This window comes from Podarcis bocagei, assembly GCF_964188305.1.
Source record: "Podarcis bocagei genome assembly, chromosome: 10".
In the NCBI taxonomy this organism is placed as follows: domain Eukaryota; kingdom Metazoa; phylum Chordata; class Lepidosauria; order Squamata; family Lacertidae; genus Podarcis; species Podarcis bocagei.
Window position 1 is genome coordinate 12,208,125 of NC_138135.1, and position 6,707 is coordinate 12,214,831.

At 42.3% G+C, this 6,707-nt stretch overlaps 1 long non-coding RNA gene across 6 annotated transcripts in view; it reads left to right on the top strand.

Annotated features, from left to right (window-relative positions):
- The window catches only part of LOC308595860, a 25,758-nt gene extending 19,390 nt beyond the window's left edge, over positions 1 to 6,368 (top strand). For 3 of the 6 annotated variants that reach the window (XR_014012134.1, XR_014012135.1, XR_014012136.1), the window contains 2 exons: positions 3,762 to 4,086; positions 4,955 to 6,368. This is a non-coding gene — a long non-coding RNA (uncharacterized lncRNA). Of the gene's footprint in view, positions 123 to 1,922; positions 2,461 to 2,973; positions 3,285 to 3,476; positions 4,087 to 4,954 lie in introns of those variants that run through there. The other 3 variants (XR_014012137.1, XR_014012138.1, XR_014012139.1) reach the window with 3 other exon arrangements.
- Positions 6,369 to 6,707: the final 339 nt, after the last annotated feature.

Sequence of the window (6,707 nt, forward strand, 5' to 3'; positions counted from 1 at the left end):
GGTGGTAAAGTGGATAATGATGATGTGAATGTATATAACCGAATGGAAAAAGCAATAGCTCTCTCCCTACCTGTGATTCCCAGCAGCTAATATTCAGTAGCGTACAGTCATTGACAGTGGAGGTTGAACATAGCCTTCATGGCTAGTAGCCATTGATAGTCTTACCCTCCATCAATTGTCTGGTCTCCATCAATTGTCTGGTTGGTTGCCACCCATCCTTCTCAAGAGACAATGGAGTGCGCCTCCAAGGGTGAAGTCAAACTGCTGCATTAGCAGCACCAAAGTGGCCTCCCTGGGACACAAGAATGGGCAGTGAATATGGAGGTCTTGGGCTGTCTAGGTGGCAAGACTTGCCAAAAGGAAAGCACAGCAAGACGTTTGGCACCAGCTTGGCCCTGAGAGTTGCCAGAAGGAGGTGTACAAAGCAGCATCCAACTGTCCTAGGGACTCTACTCTGGATTTGTGTAAGTGGTTGGTGCTGACCTTTAAAGCCCTAAACGGCCTCGGTCCAGTATATCTGAAGGAGCGTCTCCACCCCATCGTTCTGCCCGGACACTGAGATTCAGCGCCGAGGGCCTTCTGGCGGTTCCCTCACTGCGAGAAGCCAAGTTGCAGGGAACCAGGCAGAGGGCCTTCTCGGTAGTGGCACCTGCCCTGTGGAACGCCCTCCCACCAGATGTCAAAGAGAAGAACAACTACCAGACTTTTAGAAGACATCTGAAGGCAGCCCTGTTTAAGGAAGCTTTTAATGTTTGATGCATTACAGTATTTTAATATTTTATTGGGAGCCTCCCAGAGTGGCTGGGGAAACCCAGCCAGATGGGTGGGGTATAAATAAATTATGATGATGATGATGATGATGATGATTATATAAGGTTTATTCCTTAGACTTTTCTTCTCCCAATGATATTGCTCAAGCCATTTGAAGTTTAGGATAAGAGTTTTCCTACTTCTGGATGGGCTTCCTTCCCAGGTTGATGAGCCTCATTTGCCCTTCACTTCCCTCTGCAACACATGCAGAAACCGCCTTCTTGACCGTAGGACCCAGTATCATCCACTCCATCTGCCCGAGACTGAATGGTCTAAACCTCTTTTAGAGCTTGCCATGTTGGTAGCAATCGCTGCCTCCTGTGGGAGCAAGTTTCACAGTTGAGCTGTGTGCTACATGAAGTGGTCCTTCTTTTCGTCTGTCCTGAAATCTTCCATTTTTTTTTGTTTTATTGGATAGCCCCAAGTTCTAATATTATGTGAAAGGGAGAAAAACTCTTCTCCACCCACTTGCTCCAAATAACAACAACAACAATTTATACGCCGCCCATCTGACTGGGTTTCCCCAGCCTCTCTGGGTAGCTCCCAACAAAAGTAAAAACTCAGAACAATGTCATACACTAAAAACTTCCCATGCATAATTTTATACACCTTTTTTTTGATAGCCATCTTCAAATATCTCTCTTTTTAAAAGAATATATTTTTATTAATTTTTACATGAAATTTTCAAATAAATAAATAAAAATACAACATATTTTCTCATCTTATTCAGTGTTTTGGAGTTCCATCAACCACATCTGAAGATTTTTCAATCTTTATCACTTAATTTGCATTTCATTAATTTCACTATTACTTTTAATAGTCCTTCACTAATAGTTTTCTTCATACTTTTCTTTGCAATATTTCACATAATCATCCTTACAAAACTCCTTGCAATCCTACTAGTGTAATCTGTTGATTACAATTGCTTTTCAGATAGTTCACATATTTACTCCAGTCCTCTGAGAATCTCTGATCCCGCAGGTTTCGAATCCTTCCTGTCATGTTATCTAATTCTGCAAAGTCCATTAATTTCATCAATAATTTTATACACTTCAAACATGTCCCCTCTTACTTGCTTTCCCCTCTATACTAAGAAACACCAAATACGGTAGCCTTGCCTTGTAAGAGAGTTGTTCCTTTTGGAACCTTTTTCTAGCTCCACAACATACTTTCCCAAGTGAGGCGACCACAGCATGTTTCACGTGCATTTTATTCTTCCTCTATGAAGCTCAGGGTATCTGCACAAGGTAGAAAGGTAGGGTAAAGGACCCCTGGACAGTTAAGTCCAGTCAAAGGTGACTATGGGGTGCGGCACTCATCTCGCTTTTCAGACTGAGGGAGCCAGCGTTTCTCCACAGACAGCTTTCTGGGTCATGTGGCCAGCAGGACTAAACCGCTCCTGGCGCAATGGAACACCATGGCAGAAACCAGAGTACACAGAAATGCCGTTTACTTTCCCACAACAGTGGTACCTATTTATCTACTTGCACTGGCATGCTTTCGAACTGCTAGGTTGGCAGAATCTGAGACAGAGCAATGGGAGCTCACTCCGCCACGGGGATTCAAACTGCCGACCTTCTGATCAGCAAGCCCAAGAGGCTCAGTGGTTTAGAGCACAGCGCCGCCCATGTCTGCACAACAGCCCTGAAGGTAGGTGGAACTTCATGGTTGAGTGGAAATTTGAACCCCGGACTTTTTTTGAAAGAGGGTATTGGTGGTATGATATAAGAAGTTTGTTTAACTGTTGCCATCAGTTTCTGAGCAGCATAAAACAGTTGAGGCTGATGGTTTTGAAAGCTTGTTATTTTTTTTCTTATCTTGCGAAAAGAAAGGCATAATAGAATAAGGCTCAAACCCTGGGCATTCAGTTTCTCATTTTTCAAGTTCACTTCACATTAGTTTATGATTTTAGTATGGATTTCTCCTAACATATTCATGTTTGTAATTTTGTCCATTATACACAGTTTTGCAATTTCTCTTATAATAAGGCATATTTGTATAATGCCTTCAGTAATATACGCATTTTAATGCTCACTTTACTCTACTCCATGCTACTCTATCCATTTTTATATGCAGTACTTGGCTAGCAAACTGCAATGCAAAATTTGGGGATGTGTGAATGTCACAGGATGACTGTGGCTTGCTTTGCAATTTTGCTTGTTGTAGTTGTTTAGTTGTGTCCGACTCTTCGTGACCCCATGGAGCAGAGCACGCCAGGCACTCCTGTCTTCCACTGCCTCCCGCAGTTTGGTCAAACTCATGCTGGTAGCTTCGAGAACACTGTCCAACCATCTCGTCCTCTGTCGTCCCCTTCTCCTTGTGCCCTCCATCTTTCCCAACATCAGGGTCTTTTCCAGGGAGTTCAAAGTATTTGGAGCCTCAGCTTCAGGATCTGTCCTTCCAGTTTAGGAATGTGCAAACGACTAATGTAAGAAGTGCCCTGTTAGATCGGAACAACGGACCATCTAGTCCAGGTATCCTGGGCCAACCACAGCAAGTTTGTCTTAAATTGCAAACTGAATCAAGTTTCTCTCTCATCCCTATTTCACTGTGTGTGTGTGTGTGTGTGTGCGTGTGTGTTCTCTCTCTCTCTCTCTCTCTCTCTCTCTCTCTCTCTCTCTCTCTCTCTCTCTCTGTGTGTGTGTGTGTGTGTGTGTGTGTATATATATATATATATATATATATATATATATGATCGCACTGTAATTAAAAACAAAAGCAAAATGAAATAGGACAGAGCATCAAGTCTGCAAAAAGTCAGAATTTAAGGGAAGTAAATAACTACATTCTGAAATAAATTCTAACCAGCCTAATTTTTGAATCTCAAATGTTGATTTGTTATGAAACCAGCTGGCAGAACTGCAGATAGATTACTCCCTCCTCCTTCTCTACCCTGTATAAATCCCTTTCCAACTCATGTATCATCAGACTTCTCATTTTTTTACTGACAGGGGCTTAGTCCAAAGAAGAACTTTTAATGTGGAAAGAAAAAGTCAACCCAAACTGCTAATCAATGCATACAGACTCGGGAAAATCAGTTCGAATGACCAGAGGGTTCCACTCCCCCCTGGAAAAAAAAGAGAGTAATTTGCTTTACAAGCACATGCCCAAGTTAATACAAAATCCTTGTTTGGGGTTTGCCAGCTGATTTAATCCTGGATGAGCCAATGAAAGCCAACACACACTTCAGGGGTGCTTAAGTTATTCCTTCAAAGTTTCTTGTGGAGTCTGTTTTGCAGAGACAACGCTGGTTGAGAGGCTTCAGTTGGATTACACGTAAGTTTACAAAAAGTGGTTTTTACATATACTTAAGACTGCAGTCCTAAACATATTCCCTTTTATTTACTTTCCCTTCACTTCTTTCTGTATTTTTTTTAAGTCATAGTAGTTATAAACAAAGCTTCGCCAGCTTTTCCAACCAAATACTCTCTAATTCTGCTCTTATTTTATTATTTGAAAGTTTGTGTGTGTTTGTGTTATGCAAGATCACATCACGATGTGCTGAAAAGTGATATCACATACTATAAACACACGTTGCTGCATGCTGAAAAGGTCATCTGTGCTATAGATTGTAAATGTTTATTGTATTTAGGGCTTTTAGATAACCATTTAGAGGTTTATGGTTTGCAACAAGGCACCCTTCAGTGGTGATGTGCAAAATATGTTAGTTACATTAATGTGATGTGAGGTTTCTCTCTGTCCCGCATGATCTCTTCATCTGATTCTATTGTACGCTGAAATTTTCAGCTGCATACAGTGGTACCTTGGTTTACGAACTTAATCCATTCCAGAAGTCCGTTCTTAAACCAAAACTGTTCTTAAACTGAAGCGCGCTTCCCCTAATGAGGCCTCCCGCCGCCAGTGCCCTTGCACCATTCGGATTCCGTTCTTAGACCGAGGTAAAGTTCTCAAACCAAGACACTATTTCCGGTTTTGCAGAGTTTGTAAACCAAATCGTTCTTAAACCGGACTGTTCTTAAACCGAGGTACCACTGTACAAGGCATCCATTGAGGCTGGCCATAGTACAGTGCGAAGACTGTATTGTGCTAAGGTAGGGCTGCCTGTCCTATAGTTTCTGTGGTGTTGTGGGCTGGGCAGTTGCACACATTCCCTTTCTGAAAACCATCTTACATCCATTTACAGGACTGGTGTTGGCAACGGGCATCAGTGGGCAGCTGCTGAGGACCTAATGCTCCAGGAAAGGCCCACCACTGACGTCCTTCCTGGTCTCAGGGCCCTGTTGAGCTCTACACCATTGTTCTTCAATCTTGCATTCTCTGAGGTTGATTGACTTCAACTCCTATCATTCCCAACAAACTTAGTCAATGGTTAGGCACCATGGGCATTGTAGTCTAGAACTATCTGGGCACTCAAAGTTTAACAATTCTTCTGTAGGCCAAGGCTTGGAATTATGCTATAAATGGTGCCCAAAGCTCCAGAATGACCCTGTGTCAGGAGTATTTTGGAGCATTGTAGAAAAAGTAATTTAGGTCCTGAAGACATGCAGCACTCATGGGTCAAATTCTGCTGATGCTTGCCACCAGGGTTCAGAGGAGGGGCTCACCCGCTAAGGAGGGCACTACTAGAATGGCCCCATAGCGTTTTCTCTATATTAATGCACAGAGTATGTGACACAAGCAAGATGAACTTGAGCTCTTAATACAGGATTGCAAATATGACCTAATAGGCATTACTGAAACCTGATGGGATGAGACTCATGACTGGAATGGAGAAATAGAGGGCTTCAACTTATTCAAAAGAAGATACCAAATGGGAAGGGAGATGGAGTAGCATTATATGTAAAGGATGGGTACACTTGTGAAGAGATCTATGACTTGGAGCATGGAAAGCAGATTGAGAGTATATGGGCAAAAATTGTAGGGGAGGGAAACAACAGTGATCTTACCGTGGATGTCTGCTATAGACCACCAAGCTAGACTGAAGACTTACGTAATGCCTTCTTAGAGCAGATTACCAAACATTCAAAAAGGGGAGATGTAGTAATCATGGGAAACTTCAACTTCCCTGATACCTGTTGGAACTCAAACTATGCCAAGAATGTAAGGTCTGACAAATTCATCTGTTGCCTGGCTGACAATTTCATTTCCCAGAAGGTGAAAGAACCAACAAGGGGATCATCTATCTTGGACCTGGTCCTCATCAACAGGGAGGAACTGATTGACCAAGTGGAAGTACTGGAAGTTTGGGAGGAAGTGATCAGGTCCTCTTGGGTTTCATGATCCAGAGGCAAGGGAAAGCTTGAGGAGCAACTGGGTGAGATTCCATGGTCAGAAATACTCAAAGAGACGGAAGTCCAAGATGGATGACACCAACATTAACATATTTGTGGTGCTTGGTTAAGACATAACTCTTCCTTTGAAGAAACTATAATAATCATGTTTATTGTTTCTGTGGAGGTTTTCTTTTTTTAGTGGGCCCTTGTAGTTTCATTGTTAAACTGGATGTTTTTTGTTTTGTTTTCTTCCCAATGTGGCCTAGAGATATTTTGTATTAGGTGACAAATGAAATGAATAAATAATAATAATGACTGTTGTTAGTTGGCCCTTATTTATTGTAACACCAACCCCACAATTTCCCTTCATTTGGGGCATTGACTCATGAGAAATGACTCGACTTTATTAGCAGGTTGAATTTTTTATAGTTTGTGGTGTGTTCCCCTAACTCATGGTCACGTGGATCTGGCTGGTAGCTTGACTGTGATCTTCCTGTGGCAATGTTGAACATGAGACTTCAGCGAGTCTTCTCGCTCCTGGATGCATGATGTTACATCACGGCTGGCACTGAGATGACAACATGATTGAGGATGGGATTGGGAGAGCATGATGGATAGTCATCCGCCTGATCCAATACAGCTGTGTGTATCCATTTCGATATA